The sequence below is a fragment of the Podarcis tiliguerta genome (assembly GCF_965153285.1).
Source record: "Podarcis tiliguerta genome assembly, chromosome: 18".
Taxonomy (NCBI): domain Eukaryota; kingdom Metazoa; phylum Chordata; class Lepidosauria; order Squamata; family Lacertidae; genus Podarcis; species Podarcis tiliguerta.
The window spans coordinates 8,395,882-8,419,837 of NC_139551.1; the positions used below are offsets into that span (position 1 = coordinate 8,395,882).

The following is a 23,956-nucleotide window of genomic DNA, read 5'->3' on the forward strand; positions in this document are numbered from 1 at the left end:
CTGCCGCTACATTCTTCTTCTTTCCCCCTTTTATTTGTGCTCTTGCTGTTATGAGAATCTGCGTGCCTGGGAATTTCTAGAAACCAAAACACCTTGCGGTTTTTAAACCGATAGAGGAATTTGTGCCAGTCGTGCCAAAACTTGGGCAAAGTCATGGCAAAGTCGCATTCCTGTTTGCCATCTTGATTCAGAAGTGCACAAGACATCCAAACGGCGACAACGACTGCCGCTCAGACCCGCCTTCGGGAATTTTTATGTACTGAAGTTCTCACCCTGGGCCAGCAGGGGTATACTGTAGATAGTTTTCACTCAGGTCCGCCTATGCAAATAAGGAATCGAAAGTGACGTTCAGTGATTGGATAGTTACAGAAAGTTGTTACTGTTGCTTTGTAGTTGAGCTCTATATAAGCAGGTTGGCTGAACCCTTCAGTTCAGTTCTGTTCTGGGCCTGTGAATAAACAAGAGCTGTCTGAAGAATCGCTGTGTCGTCTGATATGTTCACCCACAACTTAACAGGGAACTCTCATACCAAGTTGGCGGGTGACAACTTGAGAGGAAGCCTAATCCATGTAAAACAAAAAAACAAAAAAATGTGCTAAGTCACACCAAAGTGATATTTTGGTCTGCCATCTTGAGTCAAAATGGCACCCAGCATCCAGACAGTGATGAACCTTTTGACAAACATCTCTGGAACTCTAGTATCGAGTTTGGTGGTGATATTTTGAGAGGCAGACCTTGGGAAATGATATATGATGAATTGAAGAAAATGTTTAAAATGGCATTTGAAAAAAAAAAACAAAAAACAACCAGAAGCATTTTTGTTAGGGATTGTAGGACAAGACCTGCCAAGGAAAACAAAGAATTTATTTATGTATGCAACAACAGCGGCAAGAGCCTTGATAGCACAAGGATGGAAGAATGAGGAAACCCCGACAAAAGAACAGTGGCAAGAGAAATTGATGGACTATGCAGAACTGGTGAAACTGACATGCAAATTGCGAGATAAGGACAACTGTGACTTCAAAGAAGAATGGGAACTTTTTACAAATTACTTGAAAAGACAACAAAATGAATTGGACTCCTTGGCAGGTTTTGAATAAACATACACAAATTTATTGATTGTTAACATAGTGGACAGATAATATAAGGATTTATACAATTTTATAATATGCAGAGAATAATATGTGTGGAGAAATCAGAGAGAGGAGCTGAGTGGGGGGGAGGAAATAATGAATATGTTTTGATATTTTGTTATGTTGAAATTGCTAATAAAAACATTTAATTAAAAAAAAGAGAACATGCTGAATTCTTTTTCTAGAAAAATAGCGCTGCTTTTACGCCACGCATTTGACTGGGTTGCTCTCCTGGCCATTCTGGGCGGCTTCCAACAGAACACAGAAAACCACACGATACATCAGACATTCATGTGGCTAGATTCTAGTTCCGTCCTCCCTGCTGAGTTCTACGACACAGAGGAAAACAATATACCTTTAAAACACATTTGAAGCGCATTCCTCACCGCCACCTCAAAGAATTATGGGCACTGTAGTTTGTTAAGTGATTGCTGGGAGTTGTAGTTCTGCAAAGGGGTAAACTACATTGCCCAGAATTCTTTGCGAATTTTCTTCAAATGTGCTTTGTGGGCACGGTGTGTACACAGCCAGTGCCAAGCTGGTTATCAAGAAGAAGAAGAAAAAGAGTTTGGATTTGATATCCTGCTTTATCACTACTCTAAGGAGTCTCAAGCCAGGGATGCGGGTGGCGCTGTGGGTCAAACCACAGAGCCTAGGACTTGCCGATCAGAAGGTCAGAGGTTCGAATCCCCGCGACGGGGTGAGCTCCCATTGCTCAGTCCCTGCTCCTGCCAACCTAGCAGTTCCAAAGCACGTCAAAGTGCAAGTAGATAAATAGGTACCGCTCCAGCGGGAAGGTAAACGGCGTTTCTGTGCGCTGCTCTAGTTCGCCAGAAGTGGCTTAGTCATGCCGGCCACATGACCCAGAAGCTGTACGCCGGCTCAATCGGCCAATAAAGCGAGATGAGCGCCGCAACCCCAGAGTCAGTCACAACTGGACCTAATGGTCAGGGGTCCCTTTACCTTTAAGGAGTCTCAAAGCTGCTAACAATCTCCTTTCCCTTCCTTCCCCACAACAAACACTCTGTGAGGTGAGTGGGGCTGAGAGACTTCAGAGAAGTGTGACTAGCCCAAGGTCACCCAGCAGCTGCATGTGGAGGAGCGGGAAGCGAACCCAGTTCACCAGATTACAAGTCCACCGCTCTTAACCACTACACCACACTGGCTCAGGAGTTTGTCAAATCATGGAAGGGGGCAGGTAGGTGTGGATGGACTGAGGTCAGAGGGAGGTTGGTGGGGCACTGCCCCTCTTCCCCCCCCCTATGGGCCAGCCTCCCCCGGTTTCTGGCACACGTCCCCCGCTGCCGGGTCTCTTCAGCCAGGTTCGCTGCATAGGAGCGTTCAGCAGGAATAATTGCAGCACCACTTGTTAAGGATTTAATGAGGTTGCGACAGCTGTGCCGTCTTCCACCTGAGACTCTCAAAGCTGCTACAACATGTTCGCTCTTGACACGTAACAGGCGATAGTCAGAAAAAGAACATGAAGGGGAAGGGTCTTTGCTGAGTCTGCTCTCCCCGTCTGGGAAGGGAGGAAGAGGGAGGGGAAGGAACACAGGAACATAATAATTCATTTCCGGGCCCCGTTCAGAGTGACCTATAAAGCCCCAAGGGGCTCAGGGCTGCAATATCTCGAGGACTCCCTCTGCCGGAACCGAACCCTGCGCTCATCACCTGAGGCCCCCTTCCCCCCCTTTTTTTTATTACCGTATTTTTCGCTCTATAAGACGCACCAGACCACAAGACGCACCTAGTTTTTGGAGGAGGAAAACAAGAAAAAAAATATTCTAAATCTCAGAAGCCAGAACAGCAAGAGGGATCGCTGCGCAGTGAAAGCAGCGATCCCTCTTGCTGTTCTGGCTTCTGGGATAGCTGCGCAGCCTGCATTCGCTCCATAAGACGCACACACATTTCCCCTTACTTTTTAGGAGGGAAAAAGTGAGTCATATACAGCAAAAAATACGGTATTTAAAGTTTTTTATTTATACAACAAGAAAAACAAACAAAAAACACAAATACCAAATTATACACAAAATACAAAAATAATCATAGACACATAATATTCTTAGCAAACAATAAAACATCTATTGGTCTTAACACTAAAGACCCAACCTCCCGTCTATTCCATACTTCAAATTCATATTCCTTATTGCCAATACACATTTTTTTTCCATAATTAAACTTATTCTCATTAAATCTAATTTCTTATATCTACCTTACAACTATTACTGAAGTTCCTCGAATGCTGCAACGGAATTTAAACTACTATATTTATTTTTCAGATATTCTTCAAAAAAACTCCCGTTTAGAAACAAATTCCTGTTTTGATTTATTCTTTATTTTTTTCTGATAAACCATCTAATTCAGCATATTCTGTCAGCTTTTGGATCCAATCTTGAATAGAGGGGGTTTCATTACTCTTCCATTTTGCTGCGATCAAAACTCTTGCTGCCACCGTCGCATATAAAAAGATACCCTTCTCATGAGGCCCTTTTTCATGTGCCTTTCACTAGAGCAGGGGCCAGCAAAACTTTTTCAGCAGGGGGCCTGTCCACTGTCCCTCAGATCTTGTGGGGGGCCGGACTATATTTTGGGGAAAAAATATGAACGAATTCCTATGCCCCCAAAATAACGCAAATAACACTAGGCAGGCCGCACAAATAACCCAGAGATGTATTTTAAATAAAAACACACATTCTACTCATGCAAAAACACTAGGCAGGACCCACAAATAACCCAGAGTTGTATTTTAAATAAAAGCACACATTCTACTCATGTAAAAACACCAGGCAGGCCTCACAAATAACCCAGAGATGTATTTTAAATAAAAGCACACATTCTACTCGTGTACGGGACCTACCGGACTGCCTCTCCTGGCATGCCCCGCGGAGGACCTTAAGGTCCACAAATGACAACACTTTGGAGGTCCCAGGTCGCAAGGTGGTTAGACTGGTCTCAACTAGGGCCAGGGCCTTTTCAGTACTGGCCCCGACTTGGTGGAGCGCTCTGTCACAAGAGACTAGCGCTCTGCGGGACTTGACATCTTTCCACGGGGCCTGCAAGACAGAGCTGTTCCGCCTGGCTTTTGGTTTGGACTCAGTCTGACCCTTAACTTTCCCTCCCCTTACGGTTTTGATTTATGCGTTACTTTTAAAATGAGGCTGCATTTTAAATTGCATCTTAACCTGTATTTTAAATTGGATTTTTCCCCCCATTATGTTTTTATTGTAATTTTACTGGTGTTAGCCAACCTGAGCCTGGCTCTGGCCGGGGATGGCAGGGTATAAATAAAATGTATTATTATTATTATTTATTATGTAAAAACATGCTGATTCCCGGACTGTCCGTGGGCTGGATTTAAAAGGTGATTGGGCCGGATCCAGCCCCCGGGCCTTAGTTTGCCTACCCATGCACTAGAGGTCCCAAGGATGGCAACATGAGAATAGGCCCTTTCGGTGGTGGCTCCTCGTTTGCAGGATGCTCTCTCCATGGAGGCTCAACTGGCGCCTTCATTGCATATCTTTAGGGAGGACTTTGGCCTTTAATTGCCCATGTCCTAAAAAATACACCTGGCTTGAGAGCAGTACATGTGAAAAGGATCTAGGAGTCTTGGTTGATCACAAACTTGACATGAGCCAACAGTGTGACGCGGCAGCTAAAAATGCCAATGCAATTCTGGGCTGCATCAATAGGAGTATAGCATCTAGATCAAGGGAAGTAATAGTGCCACTGTATTCTGCTCTGGTCAGACCTCACCTGGAGTACTGTGTCCAGTTCTGGGCACCACAGTTCAAGAAGGACACTGACAAACTGGAACGTGTCCAGAGGAGGGCAACCAAAATGGTCAAAGGCCTGGAAACGATGCCTTCTGAGGGAGCTGGGCATGTTTAGCCTGGAGAAGAGGAGGTTAAGGGGTGATATGATAGCCATGTTCAAATATATAAAAGGATGTCACATAGAGGAGGGAGAAAGGTTGTTTTCTGCTGCTCCAGAGAAGCGGACACGGAGCAATGGATCCAAACTACAAGAAAGAAGATTCCACCTAAACATTAGGAAGAACTTCCTGACTGTAAGAGCTGTTTGACAGTGGACTTTGCTGCCAAGGAGTGTGGTGGAGTCTCCTTCTTTGGAGGTCTTTAAGCAGAGGCTTGACAACCAGATGTCAGGAGTGCTCTGATGGTGTTTCCTGCTTGGCAGGGGGTTGGACTCGATGGCCCTTGTGGTCTCTTCCAACTCTTCTATGATTCTAAATGGGTGGGGTGCTTTTAAGGTACTTCTTTTCTTCCTTGGTTTTCATGCATCTATGTGGCTTGATCAACCTTTGACTGGTGGAAAGGGGTGAAGGGGAATGCCACGCTTGCGAAAGAGATGGTGGGAGAGGTTGGGACGGGAGAAATTGTTCCTTGTGGGGTATCTTCAGGAGAAGAAAAGGCTCAGGAGTGAACCCTCAGCAGTAAACGGCATAGCTGTCAATTTACAGATTTTAAAATAAGGGACCAGCAGCCTCGCAAATAAGGGATCAGTAGCCAAAATAAGGGATTTTCCAAACACAGGTATGTTTAACTTCTGAGCCCCTCCGAGCCAAAGGCAGAAAGCCCAGCCAGCAGCCAAACGAAGCCTCAAGCGGTGGTTCCCACAGCGCAGCAACCCAGCAAAGGGGATGCAGCAAGGAAAACCACCGTCACCTCTCCGCTGGGAAGCGCTGAGCAAAGGCGAGTCCCCAGGCAACGCGGCCGATTTGATCGGCACAAGGCATGCAAGCTCCACCCCCCAGTCGTTCTTAGACTCCTTATTGGGTGAGCAACGCAGCCAAGCAACCCAGTTGGAGCCTCCCTCCTCCCTGGCCGGCAGGGAGGGAGGGAGGGAGAGGAGCTGCTTCCTTTGAAACCTGGGAAATTTAAGGGACATCATCAATAAGGGACAGCAGCGAGACACAGCGCTGGGATACGGGACTTTCCCGCCAAATAAGGGACGGTTGACAGCTATGGTAAACATATCTGGAGTGGAGTCCCTAAAATGGTTGGATGGCGCCTTCAAGGAATGCCTGCAGCCCAGCTGGTGCCAAATGTCTTCCTCTGCTTTCGTTGGACCACACCTATGAGGCTGGGAGGGGAGTCTTGTCGCCTGGGCAGCCCAGGACCTCCAGACACATCACCCAGGCTTGAGCCCCGGGGAGATAACTTGGGTACTGTAAGTGCAGCTGTTTGACTTCGTCCCTGTCAGGGAACTGCCATTGGAGCGGGAGGCGGAGAGGAGGCTCCAGGACGATGGTGGAGAGGGTCCCAGTAGGGGGGGGTAGCCCATCCGCTGGGGAAGGAAATCAGTGTAACACCAGTGGAGAAGGGGGGCAGATGGGGGAATCGGAGAGGTGGCTCCAGGACTCTTCACAGGAGACCAGGGGAGAGGGCACGAGTATTCCGTTGCCCACACCCACCTTGCGCAGAAAACTTCCGCGCAAGCAAAGGGGGAGGAGACTGGGCGTCAAACAGCTTCTATGCTGGAAGAGGTTTAAGAAACGCCCACTGATGGATTCTGCCAGCGACTGAGGCAGCCACGGAACTTGAGGCTGTCCAGACAGCAAGGGTTCAACCAGGCAACCTAGCCAGGAGTAACGGCAACTTACGCACGAGCAACCCCTAGAACCATTACAGTCCCTATCTCTCAAGACAGATGGATGCCAACAAGTGCATTTTAGCATTACATTCTTATATTGCTCTAACCCACGCACATTTGTTGTTGTTGTTGTTTAGTCGTTTACTCATGTCTGACTCTTCGTGACCCCCTGGACCAGAGCACACCAGGCCCTCCTGTCTTCCACTGCCTCCTACAGTTGGGTCAAACTCATGCTGGTAGCTTCGAGAACACTGTCCCACCATTTCGTCCTCTGTCATCCCCTTCTCCTTGTGCCCTCCATCTTTCCCAACATCAGGGTCTTTTCCAGGGAGTCTTCTCTTCTCATGAGGTGGCCAAAGTATTGGAGCCTCAGCTTCAGGATCTGTCCTTCCAGTGAACAATGCAAAGAAATAGATTAAAACAACAGAATGGGAAGAACCCATGCACATTCCTCATATTAATTTGCAAGGCCCTTAACGCCTCAGGTCCAGATACCTGAAGGATTGCTTAATCCCTTAGAGTACCTGCCAAATCACTGAACTTTTTGGTGGAAGTCATTTTTAATGGTCCCCTGTGGTTCAGATGCACCAGTTTGTTTCCACTCCAGTTTTCATGCCACAACTTTCCAGGTTAACAAGGCTTGTTTTTCTTCCTCAGGAAGCAATTAGCACAGCGATGAGCACTAAGCTTCCACTGGATTTCCAGAAATGGCTTTTACATCATGTGAAATGCTGGAAAATGAACAGGGGTAAGGAAACGTTGGGAGAACAAAGCACTGAGGGCAGCATCACCGATCACAGAATGAACCCCTAAGTGACCAACGGAATGATCTCCGCTGTTGCACTTCTGTAATGGTTCTAGGGGTTGCTCGTGCGTAAGTTGCCGCCACTCCTGGCTAGGTTACCTGGTTGAACCCTTTCTGTCTGGACAGCCTCAAGTTCCGTGGCTGCCTCAGTCGCTGGCAGAATCTGTCAGTGGGCGTTTCTTGAACCTCTTCCAGCATAAAAGCTGTTTGACGCCCAGTCTCCTCCTACTCTCCCTGCGCGGAAGTCTTCCGCGCAGGGAGGGTGTGGGCAGCGGAGTACCCGTACTCTCTCTGCTGGTCTCCGGCGAGGAGTCCTGGAGCCACCTCTCCGATTCCCCCATCTGCCCCCCTTCTCCACTGGTGTTACGCTGATTTCCTTCCCCAGCGGATGGGCTGCCTCTCTCCCTACTGGGACCCTCTCCGCCATCCCTCTGGAGCCTCCTCTCCGCCTCCAGCTCCGATGGCAGTTCCCTGACAACTTCCAACAAACCCAGCTTCACAACAGTCCCTCTTCACATGATCCTGGCAGCGATGGCTGAAGGGTTTGTATGGACTTAGGGTGCAGGATTCGAAACTGTCTTCCAGAGGCTGGACCCCAGCTTTGCTTTCAAAGCAGAAGCTCGTTCCGAGCCAGTGTGGTGTAGTGGTTAAGAGCGGTAGTCTTGCAATCTGGGGAACCGGGTTCGATTCCCCGCTCCTCCACATGCAGCTGCTGGGTGACCTTGGGCCAGTCACACTTCTCTGAAGTCTCTCAGCCCCACTCACCTCACAGAGTGTTTGTTGTGGGGGAGGAAGGGAAAGGAGAATGTGAGCCGCTTTGAGACTCCTTAGAATAATGATAAAGCGGGGTATCAAATCCAAACTCTTCTTCTTCTTCTCCGTTTCCCCTCGGGTTTTAATAATAACTCTGTGCCCTTTGCATTATATATATATATACACATACATACATACAGTGGTGCCCCGCAAGACGAATGCCTCGCAAGACGGAAAACCCGCTAGACGAAAGGGTTTTCCGTTTTTCGATGCGCTTCGCAGGACAAATTTCCCTATGGGCTTGCTTCGCAAGACGAAAATGTCTTGCGAGTCTTGAGATTATTTTTCGCTCCCCACCCCGTTTTTCTAAGCTGCTAAGCCGCTAAACCGCTAATAGCGCTAATCCGCTAAGCCGCTAATAGGGTTGCTTCGCAAGACGAAGAAACTCCTACACGAAGAGACTCGCAGAATGAATTAATTTCGTCTTGCGAGGCACCACTGTATATATGTGTGTGTGTGTGTGTGTGTGTGTGTGTGTGTGTGTATAAAAAGCTAAGCTTTTACTCCTCCATAGCTGAGGATGGCGATGGGTACTCGTTGGCAGTTTAATACTTTTGACACTGGACCAATAATTAATGTCACGCATGACAGATTCGTTGGCGTGTGTCTCCCTCCTCTGCCCCCCCCTCTCCCCCTCTCGCTTTTTTGCTGAAAACACAAAAAGGGGAAAGGCTAATGATTAACGTCTTGTGTGCAGAGCTTCGAGGCTAGCCAGCCGGCAGCAAATCAAACTCTGGACACAAGTCCATTTGGTAAAGCGCCGTGCTTGGCTTGCGGTCTCTCTCTCTCTCTCTCGTCTAGGCTCGGGAAGTGTTTCATTTCTGCAGAGTGAGGCTCCCCTACGGTCTCTGGGGGAAAGAACTCAGAAATCAGTGCTGAAAACATCTCAAATAAAAATAAAAACCGGGGTGTCAAACCCTTGCATATTTGTCTGTTCCGGTCGGGTACAGCTGTGTCATCAGTGGCGTAGCGTGGGTTGTCAGCACCCGGGGCAAGGCAAGTAATTTGCGTCCCCTAACCCGGGGCAAGGCAAGTAATTTGCGCCCCCCCCGCTGCACTGTCCCTCCCCCAGATAGTCCCTCGCTCTCTCTCCGCACCGCACCGCACGCCTGACACCCTCCCGTCCACAGTGGGCGGCGACCCGGCGGCTCGGATCGGATTCGCACAGCCAGCACTGCAGTGACAGAGAGTGAGTGAGCCAGGTAGGGGCAGAGAGCTGCGAGTGTGAGCGTGGCCCCCCCCCCCCCAGATGTTGCGCCCGGTGCGGCCGGGCCCCCCTGCACCCCCCACGCTACGCCACTGTGTGTCATGAGTCCGGCCATGGATGGGATGGATGGATTCGGAAGAGGAACTGGGGGGGGGGTCCCAGTGAGTTGGAGCCAAATGATTTTGGGGGGTAGCAGGATGGTGAAGGTGAAACTTGGACTCCAAAGAGTGTCAGAGCCAGGGGAGGAGATCATCAAACACCGGGCATAAAAGCATAGAATTAAAGAATTGCAGAGTTGGAAGGTACCCACAAGAGTCCTGAAATATACTCGGAGTCCTGTAGTGATTTCATGCTCTTTACTGCAGCTTGTAGAACAGTGATTTGTTTTGCCCCCCCAAACCTCAGGCTTTTATACATTATTTACACAATGAGTCCCATCTGATTGGCCAATTCTGCTTCCCTCCTGTAGCCTGATTGGTCTTTTCCTGCAGGCCAATCAATTGTTGCATTCTACGATCCTACCAGCCTAATAGGCTGATTAACTTCCTCCTGGAGCCTGATTGGTCTTCTCCTGCAAGCCAATCAGTTGTTGCATTCTAGGATCCTACATGCCTATTATTGTAGGATCCAAGCTTGGTACAGAACAAGTCCTCTGGTCCAATGCAGGAATCACAGCTAAATATCCCTGACAGATGGCCACCCAACCTCTGTTTAAAAATCTCCAGCGAAGGACATGTTGGATCAATCTATCAACCTCTGATGGATGGTTTAGAAGGATTGGGTCCAGCATAACTTTCGCTGCATGTGTGTAACAGTATCCCTACTCGGCAGAGTTACATCTCAACACAGCTCCTTCCTTGGAAGTGTCTTCAGGGTTGAAGGTACACACAGTAGGGATTACGGCTCATGGATGCCATGAAGATTCAGTCAAGTGTAGAGGTTTACTTGACAGGCATGAAAGCCTATTGGTAGTAAATATATACAGACAAAGGTCCGTATAGTTAAAGCCATGGTTACCCCAGTCGTGATGTATGGAAGTGAGAGCTGGACCATCAAGAAGGCTGATCGCCAAAGAATTGATGCTTTTGGATTCTGGTGCTGGAGGAGACTCTTGAGAGTCCAATGGACTGCAAGAAGATCAAACCTCTCCATTCTGAAGGAAATCAGCCCTGAGTGCTCACTGGAAGGACAGATCCTGAAGCTGAAGCTCCAGGACTTTGGCCACATCATGAGAAGAGAAGACTCCCTGGAAAAGACCCTGATGTTGGGAAAGATGGAGGGCGCAAGGAGAAGGGGACGACAGAGGACGAGATGGTGGGACAGTGTTCTCGAAGCTACGAACATGAGTTTGACCAAACTGCGGGAGGCAGTGGAAGACAGGAGGGCCTGGCGTGCTCTGGTCCAGGGGGTCACGAAGAGTCGGACACGACTAAACGACCAAACAACAACAACAAATATACAGACATTGACCACTGCCGTGGTCAAGGCATGCTTAGAGGCCAACAAGAGCCCAAGATCACTCTCTGCTTCTCTCACTGCAAGGCATGTTACAAGAAGTTGCACAGAAGCATTGTTATCAGCACTTCCTGTCACACGGCGCATGCCCAAAGAGCAGTTCCCACAAAAAACGTTCTTGCGTATACAAAACAATCTCAGCCTTCTGCTGCTTCTTGAAACTTCTGTTTCTGGAACAAATGATTCTCTCACACACGGAGAGAATATCTAACACCCCCTCTCATTTCACCCCCTCCGCAAGGAGCTCTGTCAGAAAGTTGTTGTTGTTTTTTAAAAAAATAATGTTTATAATGTTGGAAGCACCTTTCTTGTAGCTTGAAGCCATTGGTTTGGGTCCTACCCTCCTGAGGAGGAGAAAACGTTCACCTTCCATGTGAAAGTCTTTCAGATATTTGAAGATGGCTATTCTATCTCCTCTCAGTTTTCTCTTCTCCAGCCTAAACCTACCTGACTCCCTCAACCATTCCTCATATGGCTTGGTTTCCAGAACCCTGCTCATCTTGGTTGCCCTCCTCTGCACATGTTCCAGCTTGTCCATCTCACAGAATCACAGAGCCATAGAATTGTGGAGTTGGAAACGGGCAGATCTAGTATGAAACGAATGAAGCTTAAACTTCAGTGCTCCTAATCTCAGAGCTGCCCCACAAGTGACTTTAGTCCACATTACTTTTTTTAAAGAGGGTCTCGTCGACGCAGTTTGAGTCGTATGACTCAGGTTAATTTTTTTGTTCTACGCATTTCAACAATCCCAAAGTTTGATGGTCAACAGCACAGATACTGCGTGGTGAGTCCCCCCCCCCATGCAAATAAAGACATGTGACAACATTGTATTAGGTTAATGGGCTAAAAATTGGCCACAACTTTGTTGGTTATAGGCAAAAGCGGTATTGGCTTAGGAATTGGTCCTATCAGACTATCCGGCTTCAGGCTGCTTGCCTGAAGACCGGGAAGGGTTAACACCAGCGGGGGGAGACCTGCTGATGCACATCAACTAGGTACTTCCTCGGGGTCACCGCTCGGGGGCGTGCTTTAGGCCCTGACCTCCATGGGCTTTGGATGAGGCAACGCCCCCCAGAATCCTTTACTTCAGTATATGGGGGAGGGGATTGGCCTCCTCCCCGCTACAGTCGGCTGCGGGACCGATGATCCGTGCCAGGTGAAACGACGAAACGACAGCATCTGCGCAGGCAAAAGAGGGAGATCCCGGGGCCGCGCTTGCCTTAAGAGAGGCAAGCCACACACACACACACCCCAAGCCAGCTGATTGGCTGGCTCGGTGGATGACGCGGCCCGAGGATTCCCCTGCTCGTGCAGGGGCTAGAAACCAGCAAGCCCACCTCCTCCGGATGTCGGAAGTGGCTTTGTAGACAACCCTATTTAAGAAGATTAACAGTGGTTACCCAGACCTTGTTGCTGGTTGCGAAGGGGGCCCCATAAGAGTCCAAGCTTCAGGGCCCAGAAGTGTAGATCTGCCACGGATTGGGACCACAAGGATCATCTAGCTCTTGCAATGCAGGAATCCTTTGTCCAATGTGGGGCTCAGTCTCACGACCCTGAGATTAAGAGTCTCATGCTGGGCCAGAGCTGGGCCACTCTGGAAACTGTAGCTGTATGGCGTCTCGTCTGCGCTCTCCGCACCTTTTAACAAACTACAGTTTCCGTGATTCTTTGGGGGTTTGAAGTGGTGTGGTATTCTTTTAAGATGAAACCCAAGATCAAGGAGCAAGGTGAAAGTCGGGCCAAGGTGGGTGTGCTGGGCCCGGGGGTAACCCGTGAAACGTGGTCCAGGGCCGGTCCAGAATCCGTAGGTTCCGTTAGGAGTCAGTCTAAGAGGGTCAAGGCAGGACACGAGGCAGGAAACCAGGCAAGGACAGGTACAGGATATCAGGCAGGATCTAGCATACAGCAATGTTGCTCCCGCAACCTGGGACGGGGTCCGACAGCCTTTTATCTTTGTCGGGGTAGTGGCCGGTCCTGATCCCCTGGCGACTCACCTCCCTGTTTCTCCCGAAGGTGAGCACTCCTCCTGCAAGTACTCAGGTCTCTCCTCTCAGAGCCAGTGTGGTGCAGTTGTTAAGAGCAGTAGTCTCGTATTCTGGTGAATCAGGTTCGCTTCCCGCTCCTCCACATGCAGCTGCTGAGTGACCTTGGGCCAGTCACACTTCTCTGAAGTCTCTCAGCCCCACTCACCTCACAGAGGGGGAGGAAGGGAAAGGAGAATGTTAGCCGCTTTGAGACTCCTTCGGGTAGTGATAAAGTGGGATATCAAATCCAAACTCCTCTTCTCTTCTTCTTCTTCTTCTCAGACCTTAGTCTCTGCAGCTCAGGAGACGTCGGTGGGCTACCAGACCCAGGGGCTGCCTCAGCCTCCCCTGACCCAACCGGCAGTGGAGCAACTGTAAGCGATGGCCCAGCTGAAGGCAACGAGGTCATCCCCGCATCTGGAGCCAGGGCAGGCTCCGGCCCCTCTGACTCGGCCCAGCTGGTGTTTGTTGCAGGGGAACCTGTGCAGACTGGGACTCTTCAGGATCAGGCCCCAGACTTGGTTCAGGTGATGCCTGAGGCAAAGGATCCGGTGCAGACTGAGTCTCCTCTGGCTCCGAGTCCCAGGCCATCGCAGTGGGAAGGATCCTTGCGGATAAACTCAACATGGAGATTTTCAGAAAATACCACCACTACCCCCATTGGCAATTTTATGAACAATGCAGAGGCGAGCTCTCTGTGCTCCCTCCCTCCTCTCCCTCTGACGCATTTCAGTTTTATCAGCAATGATCGTATAATTAACTTCTGCCCGGTGTTTTCCGGAATCCTCCCTTGCCCGTTCTTCCTCCCCTAAGGCTATGCCAAGGCGTCAGGATGGCCTAGATTGTCAGTGCAATTGGAGGAGATAATTGCGTATGGTTTCACTTAGATAAAGCCTAATTGTATCCATATGGCCCAATCAAGGTGAATGATGGAGCTGATTTCTTCGGGAGGATTTGCCCACAAGTTCTTGGCATGGGCTGCCGAAATCGCAAAGCCCTTGCAAGCTTCAGTGGGCAGGTATTCTTCTTCCTTTCTGCATTTGCATGGTTTGGATCTCCTCTTGTACTTAACAGGGAGCTTGTGTAAGGACTTGGGGAAGATAGGTTTGGAGACCATTGAGGAAGTTCTGGATTGCCCCAGGTTGGCCTCACTGCCAGGTGAAGAACTGGAACTCCCAGCTCAGTTGTGCCAAAGACTGTGCTGGGCACGGGGGGTAATCCAGGTCCGGTCCCGAATCCAAGGGTTCCGTGAGGGGTCAGTCCAACAGGGCCAAGGCAGGATCATAGAATCATAGAGTTGGAAGAGACCACAAGGGCCATCGAGTCCAACCCCCTGCCAAGCAGGAAACCAGGCAAGGTCAGGTACAGGATCTCAGGCAGGTTCTGGCAAACAGCAATGTTGCTCCCGCAACCTGGGACAGGGTCCGACAGCCTTTTATCTTTGTCGGGGTAGAGGCCGGTCCTGATCCCCCGGTGACTCACCTCCCTGTCTCGCCCGTGTCCCAAGCTGTGATCTAGCCTGACTCTGTGGTAGGCCTATGTTTACTTGAAGTCTTTCTAGGTAAAGGTAAAGGGACCCTTGACCATTAGGTCCAGTCATGGCCGACTCTGGGGATGCGGCGCTCATCTCGCTTTATCGGCCGAGGGAGCCGGCGTACAGCTTCCGGGTCATGTGGCCAGCATGACTAACCCGCTTCTGGTGAACCAGAGCAGCGCACGGAAATGCCTATTACCTTCCCGCTGGAGCGGTACCTATTTATCTACTTGCACTTTGACATGCTTTTGAACTGCTAGGTTGGCAGGAGCAGGGACCGAGCAACGGGAGCTCACCCCGTCGCGGGGATTCGAACCGCCAACCTTCTGATCGGCAAGTCCTAGGCTCTGTGGTTTAACCCACAGCACCACCAGCGTCCCTTTCTATTAGGTCTTTCTATTTTGAAGTAAATAAATAAAATCTTTTTTTTAAAAAAAAAATGGCCCTGCTCTTCCAAACTCGCACATTAAAATCAGGACTTTGGTTTGGATTGTGCCATGAAACAGTGAAAGGCTGAGCTTGAGAGGAAATTGTGAGTAAGTACAAGAAGCAGAGATACCCCCCCCCCCTTTTCACCTCCAAAATGCAACTGACTAAAACCACTTAGCGGCTGGCCTGCAAACAGCGGCACATCCAGAATAAATACACACAGAGACCCTGGCTACCCACGAGGGCTGCGGCATCCAAAACGGGCACAGCAATTAAACGTGCCTCTCAGAGTTAATTACTTTCTCCTCCTCTCCTAGGAGGCAGCTCCTCATTTTCGGAGACCTGCCCGCAGTGCCTGGCGAGGACAATTTGCAGCTAGCGAAATTACCACTTACTAACTGGAGACTACGCCGGAACCAGCAATTTCCTGTCGGACACAAAGCAGATTAAGGCATAAAGCGGCGGCGAGTGAGCGAGGGCAGTGACGTTATTAGGGGTCTCGAAGTTGGGGGCAGATTTGTTGCGGAGATCGGAAGGAGGGTGGGGAGGGAAAGGCTGTGGGTCACCGCTAGGACACCCGCCTTCCATGCGTAAGAGCATAAGAACACACCGTCCAAATTTTTCGGATAAAAAACAGGGGTACGTGTCTTCTGGGACATGCTCCTGGGTGAGTCACATGACCTGCGCCACACTCTTGGCCCCCCAAAAATGGCCAGCAAGGTCTCACACGGGGGGGAAACGGGGTGCCCCATTTTTTCAGGGACACTTGGCAGGTATGTAAAAAGAGGCTTGCTGGATTGAGCTCAATGGCTCGTCAAGTCCAGTATTCTGTTCCCACAGTCTTCTACTTTTCAGTTGAACTTTATGAGCTACCGTATTTTTTGCTCTATAAGACTCACTTTTTCCCTACTAAAAAGTAAGGGGAAATGTGTGTGCGTCTTATGGAGCGAATGCAGGCTGCGCAGCTATCACAGAATCCAGAACAGCAAGAGGGATTGATTGCTGCTTTCACTGCACAGCGATCCCTCTTGCTGTTCTGGCTTCTGAGATTCAGAATATTTTTTTCTTGTTTTCCTCCTCCAAAAACTAGGTGCGTCTTGTGGTCTGGTGCGTCTTATAGAGCGAAAAATACGGTACCTCTGTTGAAATCTACAATTCAATACAATCAATAGTATATGTTATTCTTTCAAACCGTACAGCCGGTTACGTCTTGCGTGCTTGTTGTTGTTTTGCGCATGTTAATACCATGGCTGAGTTTTCCAAAATGGAAAGAATCAGAAGCCCCAGCAAAGGAAGAATGGATACAAAAGCTTATGGAATATGCAGAAATGGTGAAACTTACCAGAAGAATAAGAAATCAAGATAACAAACTTTTTATAAAAGAATGGAAATGGCTTTTTGAATATTTACAGATAAATTGCAAACAGATAAAAACATTGGCAGGATTATTAAGACCTGGAGTCTTACAGGACTTCCGGAGGCGGCGCGAAACCGTGATGGCGGACCTCTTCGAGCTCTGAAGAGGGGCACCGCAGAAAAGGGTTGTTTCGCTACGGCGCAGCGGCAACCCATCAAGAAAAACCACGGACAGAGAGAGTCCGTGGCCGTGGGACTCGGCGGGCACCTGGAGCGACCCCAAATTCGCGGAAGGGACCCCGTAAGGGGCTCCGGAGTGAAGGAGGGGGAGCGGTGCTGTGAGTTCATCGCTCTTTCTGCGGAGGCGAAGCCGCGCGGCTGTCACGGATGAGCGCTGACCTTTCTTCCAAAAAATACTACTCTGAAACAGCAAACCCGTGAGTAAGGACTTAAGATTTGTTACAATAACTTGAAGAAATTTGGCTGAAACCGGGAGATGAGAAAGAGGAAGTCCGTCTTCCGGCACTGCTTATAAGATCAAAGCAGACTGTTTAAAGAGCGGAAAGCGCTGTGAACAGGGAAGCTTTAAGGCTTTAAAGTGGGACTTTCGTGCACACTTGAAATTCTATTCTTAAAGGAAGAAAAAATACAGTTTAAATTGGACTTGGAGCGGTCCCCCATGGGGCGAGGGAAGACTCTAACTCCAAATCTTCGGGTGGCCGGGTGAAGTTGCTTGACTGCGGAACTGTTACAAACTTCCAGATACTTTTGTAACTGAAGTGCAACTTTTGGGCTTACTCAGTTTGAGTGGATACAATTGCAGGCACCTTGTTGGAACATTGTTAAACGTTTTAAAGTGCTCTGCAGGACTTTTTTCTTAGTGTTTTGGAACTAACTTGCTTTTAAAATTGTTTTTGAAAACGGAAACTTTAATGGCGGAAAAGTTACCTTCTTCTTACTAACTTTTGGTGGCACTCCCCCTAGAGGACATTGGATAACAAAGGCCTGGGAAAAGTTTTTTTGCTTACTTTCTTTCTCCAGACTGTTTATAAATTTGGACTTGTCTTTCCCATGGGATTATAATATCTGACCTTGAACATTGACTGATGAGTGGTACAGGAAAGACAAGAGCAGCCAAAGCTAAGGAAGCTAAGGAAAAAGAAAAAGCAAAAAAGCAGGCACAGCTTTTGCAAACAACTTTAACTCAGGGACGTAGACTATCAGTGCCTGCTGTGCTTGCAACACAAAAAGTAGAAAGTGAAAAGCCTGAAAAATCTGAAGAGGAAGATATGGCATCAGGAGGAGCAGAGGCAGCACTGAAACAAGTTTTGGAACAATTGTCAACATTAAATCAAAAAATTGATAACCAATCAACAAAAATTGACCAAGCTACATCCTCGATCCAGAAATTGACAGATCAGGTTTCCCAACACACCCAAGCAATTGAAAAATTGCAAGGAGCAACGGAAGAGAACCGTAAATTGGCAGGGGAAGCCGTTGAAATTGCAACATCAGCTAAAAAAGAGGTTGAGGAAGTTAAAGCAGAAGTCAAGCCTCTGCATAAACAGATAGGGGACCAACAAACCTATCTCTCTTTGGTGGAACTGAAAAACCGGGAGACTAATCTTAGGCTTAGGGCGGTCCCAGAAATCGAACAAGAAGATTTGATTGGATTTTTGACAACAGAATTTTCAAAGTTCTGGGGCTTAAAAGAAGAAAGTGATTTTAAAATAGTATCGGCTTTTCGACTGGGAAGATTGGTAAGAAAAGATAGATCTAGAGACTGTCTAATAGCTTTGAGATCAAGAGAGGAGAGAGACAAAATATTAGGCCTACACTTCAAAAACTCAATTGAGATACAAGAGAAAAGGGTGGAAATCTACCGAGATATTCCTAAACAGCTATTGGATCTGAGAGCCACCTATTCAGAATTGGCTAAGTTGTTGAGACTTAACTCAATCCCTTATAGGTGGGAGTTCCCACAAGGACTATCATTTACTTACAAACAGAAGAAGGTTAAAATAAGATTACCAGAGGATCTACAAAAGTTCCAGCACGACCACGGAGAAGATCTCCAAAAAGAAGCAGCAGCTCTTTGGCCTACACTTAAACCAGGACCCACTCTGCCAGCAGGCGGAGGGACGCCTAAACCCTCGGAATTAGAGGAAAAAGAAGATACACCGCTCTAGGTGTAACAGAATAGTTCAGGATGTCTCTGCAGCTACTCAGTTGGAATATAAATGGCGGAAATTCCCCGGAGAAAAGAAGGAAACTGTTTCATATATTGAAGAAAGAACAATTGGATATTATTTGTTTACAAGAAACCCATGTGACCAGGCTCCACAGGAAAGTTTTGGTCAACAAAAGACTAGGCCAAGAGTTTATTTCCTCAGACAAGGTAAAGAAAAGAGGAGTGGTGATTTATGCTAAGGAGAGCCTGATACCTAAATTTTTATTCAAAGATGAATATGGAAGAATTCTGGCAATTGAAATCCAGACCCAAGGAGAAAAAATATTGATATTAGGAATTTATGCTCCAAACGACGGGAAATCAGAATTTTTCAAGAAGCTGCATGAGACGCTGCTGGACTATCTGGACTATGCTAACATCATAATGATGGGAGACATGAATGGAGTGGTGTCTACACATATGGATAAGTCTTATAACCAAAATCTAACATCAGACGGCAGACTGCCTAAAACTTTTTTTGAAATGACTGACAATCTGGATTTGATTGATATATGGAGGACAAAGAACCCCCTAGGTAAAGAAGGAACTTTCTTCTCTGAGGCCCACCTGTCCTGGTCAAGGATCGACCAAATCTGGACCTCCAGGGGGCTGGCACCCAAGACTAAAAAGGTGGAAATCTGCCCAAAAACATGCTCCGACCACAACGCTCTGAAATTAGATCTCAGACTTACTCAAACCGGTTCCTTCAGATGGAGAATGAATGACACTCTTTTAAGAGATCAAGAGATTGTGAAAAAGGCCCAAAAAACATTAAAGGACTATTTTGAGATAAATTTGAATACTACAGTAGAAAAAAGAACGATCTGGGACGCAAGCAAAGCTGTCATGAGGGGGTTTCTGATACAACAGAATACAATTAAGAAGAAGCTCTGGAATGGAAAGAAAGATAAAATACTGGAGAAAATACATCAAGGAGAGAAAAAATTGAGAACTAAACCAAAGTCAAAGGATCTGTTGAGAGAAATTAAATTCCATCAAGCAGAATATTCAAAATTGATTAATCAGGAGATTGAATGGAAAATAAAACAGATGAAGCAAAGATCCTTTGAATCAGCAAATAAATGTGGAAAGCTGCTAGCTTGGCAGCTGAAAAAAAGACAAAAGTTGAATACAGTTACAAATCTAGAGATTGAAGGAAGAACGGTGCAGAAACCAGAGGAAATTAGGAAGTGCTTCCACAGGTATTTTAAAGAACTTTATGTATCTTGAACTCTACAATAACCACCCAGGAAATTGAAAGTGCCATTCAGAACATGCAACTAGGCAAATCTCCAGGCCCGGATGGGCTTACCTCCAAATACTACAAGACTTTGAAAGACTATTTAACACAACCCTTGTTGGAGGTATGCAACCAGATCATGGATGGGAAGAGGGCACCAGAAACGTGGAAAGAAGCGTTCATCACATTGATACCTAAGATAGAATCTGAAAAGACTCAACTCAAGAACTACCGCCCCATCTCACTCCTGAATGTGGATTACAAAATATTTGCAGACATTTTGGCAAGTAGACTTAAAAAAGTTTTAATTGAAGTAATTCACAAAGACCAAGCAGGCTTTCTCCCTGGTAGACATTTATATGAGAATACCAGAAACATCATCGATATTTTGGAACTTTTACAAACTGACAGGAACACAAGGGCGGTGTTAATTTTTGTTGATGCGGAGAAAGCATTTGACAATATATCTTGGATGTTCATGAAGAAAAACTTGGAAGGGATGGGAGTGGGGCGGGGGTTTGAAAATGGGTTACGAGCAATTTATTCAGAGCAAAAGGCCAAATTAATAGTGAACAATGTGGTGACGGAGGAGTTCAAAATTGAAAAAGGGACACGACAAGGGTGCCCTCTATCCCCTCTTTTATTCATTTCAGTCCTGGAGGTGCTATTGAACATGATAAGGGAGGACCGGCTGGTACAAGGGATAGAGGTCGGAGTGAAACAATATAAACTTAAAGCTTTTGCAGATGACCTAGTTTTGACATTGCAGGAGCCAGAATCCAGTACAAAAAGAGTTCTTGAACTTATATCTGAGTTTGGTCAGGTGGCGGGGTTTAAGTTGAACAAACAAAAAACCAAGGTTTTGACCAAGAATTTGACACTTACAGAAACAGAGGGGTTTCAGAGAGAAACAGAATTAAATGTGGTAAAGAAAGTGAAATACCTAGGGATCTATTTGTCTTCCAAAAATTTGAATTTATTTAAGGACAATTATGAAAAATGCTGGTTGGAAGTAAAGAAGGATTTAGAAATTTGGTCAAGATTGAAACTTTCCTTGTTGGGAAGGATTGCAGCAATTAAAATGAATGTATTGCCGAAAATGTTATTCTTGTTTCAAACCCTACAGATCGTGGACAGAGAGGAATGTTTTGGAAAATGGCAGAAGGATATATCTAAGTTTGTCTGGCAGGGCAAAAAGCCCCGAATAAAGTATAAAATATTAACTGATTCAAAAGAAAGAGGGGGGTTTGCCCTGCCGGATTTGAGGTTGTACTATGAAGCTGCAGCCTTCTGCTGGCTGAAAGATTGGTTTTTGCTAGAAAACACCGACGTCCTAGATCTGGAAGGTTTTGATAATGCATTTGGTTGGCATGCATATCTATGGTATGACAAGGTTAAAGTTCACAAATTGTTTAAAAGCCATATTGTCAGAAAAGCGATTTTTGCAGTCTGGATGAAATATAAGGACTTATTAGAGAGTAAAACACCGAGGTGGCTATCACCGGTGGAGGCCAAAGCTCGAAAAAGACCCAATATGGAGGCCTATTGGCCGAAATATTGGGAATTAATTGAAAAAATTGGAGACGGTTGGAAGTTGCAGAGCCAGGACAAATTAAAAAACAAGGTGCGAGATTGGTTACATTATGCTCAAATTCAAGAGGTTTTTAAAATGGATAAAAAGGTTGGTTTCCAGGAGGGGAAATCGAAACTAGAGACAGAATTGTTAGAACCAAAGACCAAGATTTTATCTAGAATGTATAACTTGCTGCTTATGTGGAACACACAGGACGAGACAGTTAAATCTGCTATGATAAAATGGGCACAGGATGTTGGACATAATATTATGTTTGAAGACTGGGAAAGGTTATGGAACACCGGAATGAAATTCACGGCATCTAGTGCCTTGAAGGAAAATATTATGAAAATGATATACCGGTGGTACATGACCCCAGTCAGGCTAGCCAAGATGCATCACCTGTCTGACAACAAATGTTGGAAGTGTAAGGAAGCAGAGGGGACTTTCTTCCATCTCTGGTGGACCTGCCCAAAAGTGAAGGCCTTCTGGGAAATGATTTATAATGAATTGAAAAAGGTATTTAGGTATACCTTTCCTAAGAAACCAGAGGCCTTCCTGTTGGGCATGGTGGACCAGAAAATGTCAAAGAAAGATAGAACTTTGTTTATGTACGCTAGCACAGCAGCAAGAATACTCATTGCAAAGAGTTGGAAGACACAAGATTTGCCCACGCTGGAGGACTGGCAGACGCAGTTGATGGACTACATGGAGATAGCTGAACTGACCGGCAGAATCCGAGATTTGGATAAAGAAACAATTGAGGAGGACTGGGGAAAATTTAAAGATTATCTGAAAAAATATTATAAGCTGTATGAATCCTAAGAAAGTGCATGATTAGGAAACGTTAAGCTTCTGCGAATATGATTAAGTAAATGGTAAAATTAGTGACAAAAGAGAAAAGGAGACAATTTAAATTGAATATGTTATGTTTATTTTAAAGGTATTGAAATTGAGATATAATATATTGTATTTGGATACATAACATTCGAAAGTTACAACAAGGTATGAAATAAGGTAACAAAATGCTGACATTGTTAATGCAAAGAACGCAGAATCGGAAGGGGTGGGGAAGTCCAAGTTTTATTTTGTTTTTGTTGTTAAAAAAGAGAAAATTTGTTTCTTGTAACTACTTTATTGTTTATAAACCTATAAAATTATGGAAAGAAACGCAATAAAAAAATTTATAAAAAAAAAAAAAGACCTGGAGTCTTACAGGAGTATAGATTCAAAGTAGATGAATAAATGAGCTGTCAGAGCTGGCTCCAGGTCCCAGCTCACAGACGACCAACGCTAGCCGGTAGTAATGCACAAAAGTCTTTATTGAAGTACAGTTTCCATTTTCCAACCGGAGCGCCCCAGCTCTACGTCTAGGGTTTAGACCGGCGAAGCTCCATCTGAATCTCCGCCCCCTGTACACCAGTTTAAGACTCTAGCCTTACTCCACCTCTTCTGTCTCTCCTTTCTCCTCTGGGTCCTGCTACCCCCCGGGGTCCCTTCCTTCCTGGATTCTTCCGACGCAGACGTAGACCCCTCTGACTCCTCCCTCTCTCTTCGGCGGGCTTTAGGACTTGGCTCCCTATCCGGGCTGCCAACTGCTGCACCCTCCTGTACATTTGAACTTGGCGCGCGGGCCCAGCCTTCAACCTTCCTCTCGACCGTTTCCTCGCTCCCTGACGGAGGCGTGGCCAATCCTGCCTCATGTCCTCCCGCTGGTAGTCCGCCGCCTGATCCCGATGCCTGGGACTCCTCCCCCCTACTGCACTCTGGTGTGGACGCTGGTCCGGATTTCCAACTGCTGCTCTCTGAGTCCCCTCTGGCCCCTTCTTCCTGGGGTGTCCCCCTAGGCACCCCCCTTGTCCTGACCATGGGAGCCCCTTTCTGTGAATCTTCCGATTCGCTGGAAAGACTCAGAGACCTCGGACCGCTGTCATCGCTGACATTTCCTTCGGACTCCTCCCCCTCGCTCTCCATTTCCTGTGCCTCTGCTCCTGAACCCCTGACATGAGCAAATTAAGTTAATTTAGATATGCAGAAGATATTAAGAGGGGGAAGGAAGTCAAGTTTTGAAATGTTAAAATGATTGTAAAATCAGTGAAATGTACAAACCTGAAAAGCATAAATAACATATATAAAAAAGGAAGTGTAGCCTTTTTAGCCTCGGGTGAGAAGAGCTTTGCACCCAGGAGAGGGAAAATGGGAGTCAACAGACACTCAAGGAATAGTTTCAGAGAAAAAGCTTTATTTCTACCAATCCAGGCTGGTAGAAGGAGCAAGTGTGATAGATTCACAAAACAAGCACAGGTTCACAGCCATTTGCATAGAGCATAGATTCCCCTTCAGTTCCCTCCCCTTTCTCCTCCTCCTCAAGAGTGCTGTCCCATGCGTTCCCCTGAGCATGAACAGAAAGCTCCTGTCTTGGGACTTGGTTATTATATTATTAGTAGTAGTAGTAGTAGTAGTAATAGGATAATAAATTTAAGATTA

The 23,956-nt window shown here is 46.9% G+C and overlaps 1 long non-coding RNA gene across 1 annotated transcript in view; it reads left to right on the top strand.

Annotated features, from left to right (window-relative positions):
* Positions 1-1,749: 1,749 nt before the first annotated feature.
* The window catches only part of LOC310668655, a 207,245-nt gene continuing 185,038 nt past the window's right edge, over positions 1,750-23,956 (top strand). Inside the window, exon 1 of the long non-coding RNA XR_014506760.1 lies at positions 1,750-1,911. This is a non-coding gene — a long non-coding RNA (uncharacterized lncRNA). The remainder of the gene's footprint in view (positions 1,912-23,956) is intronic.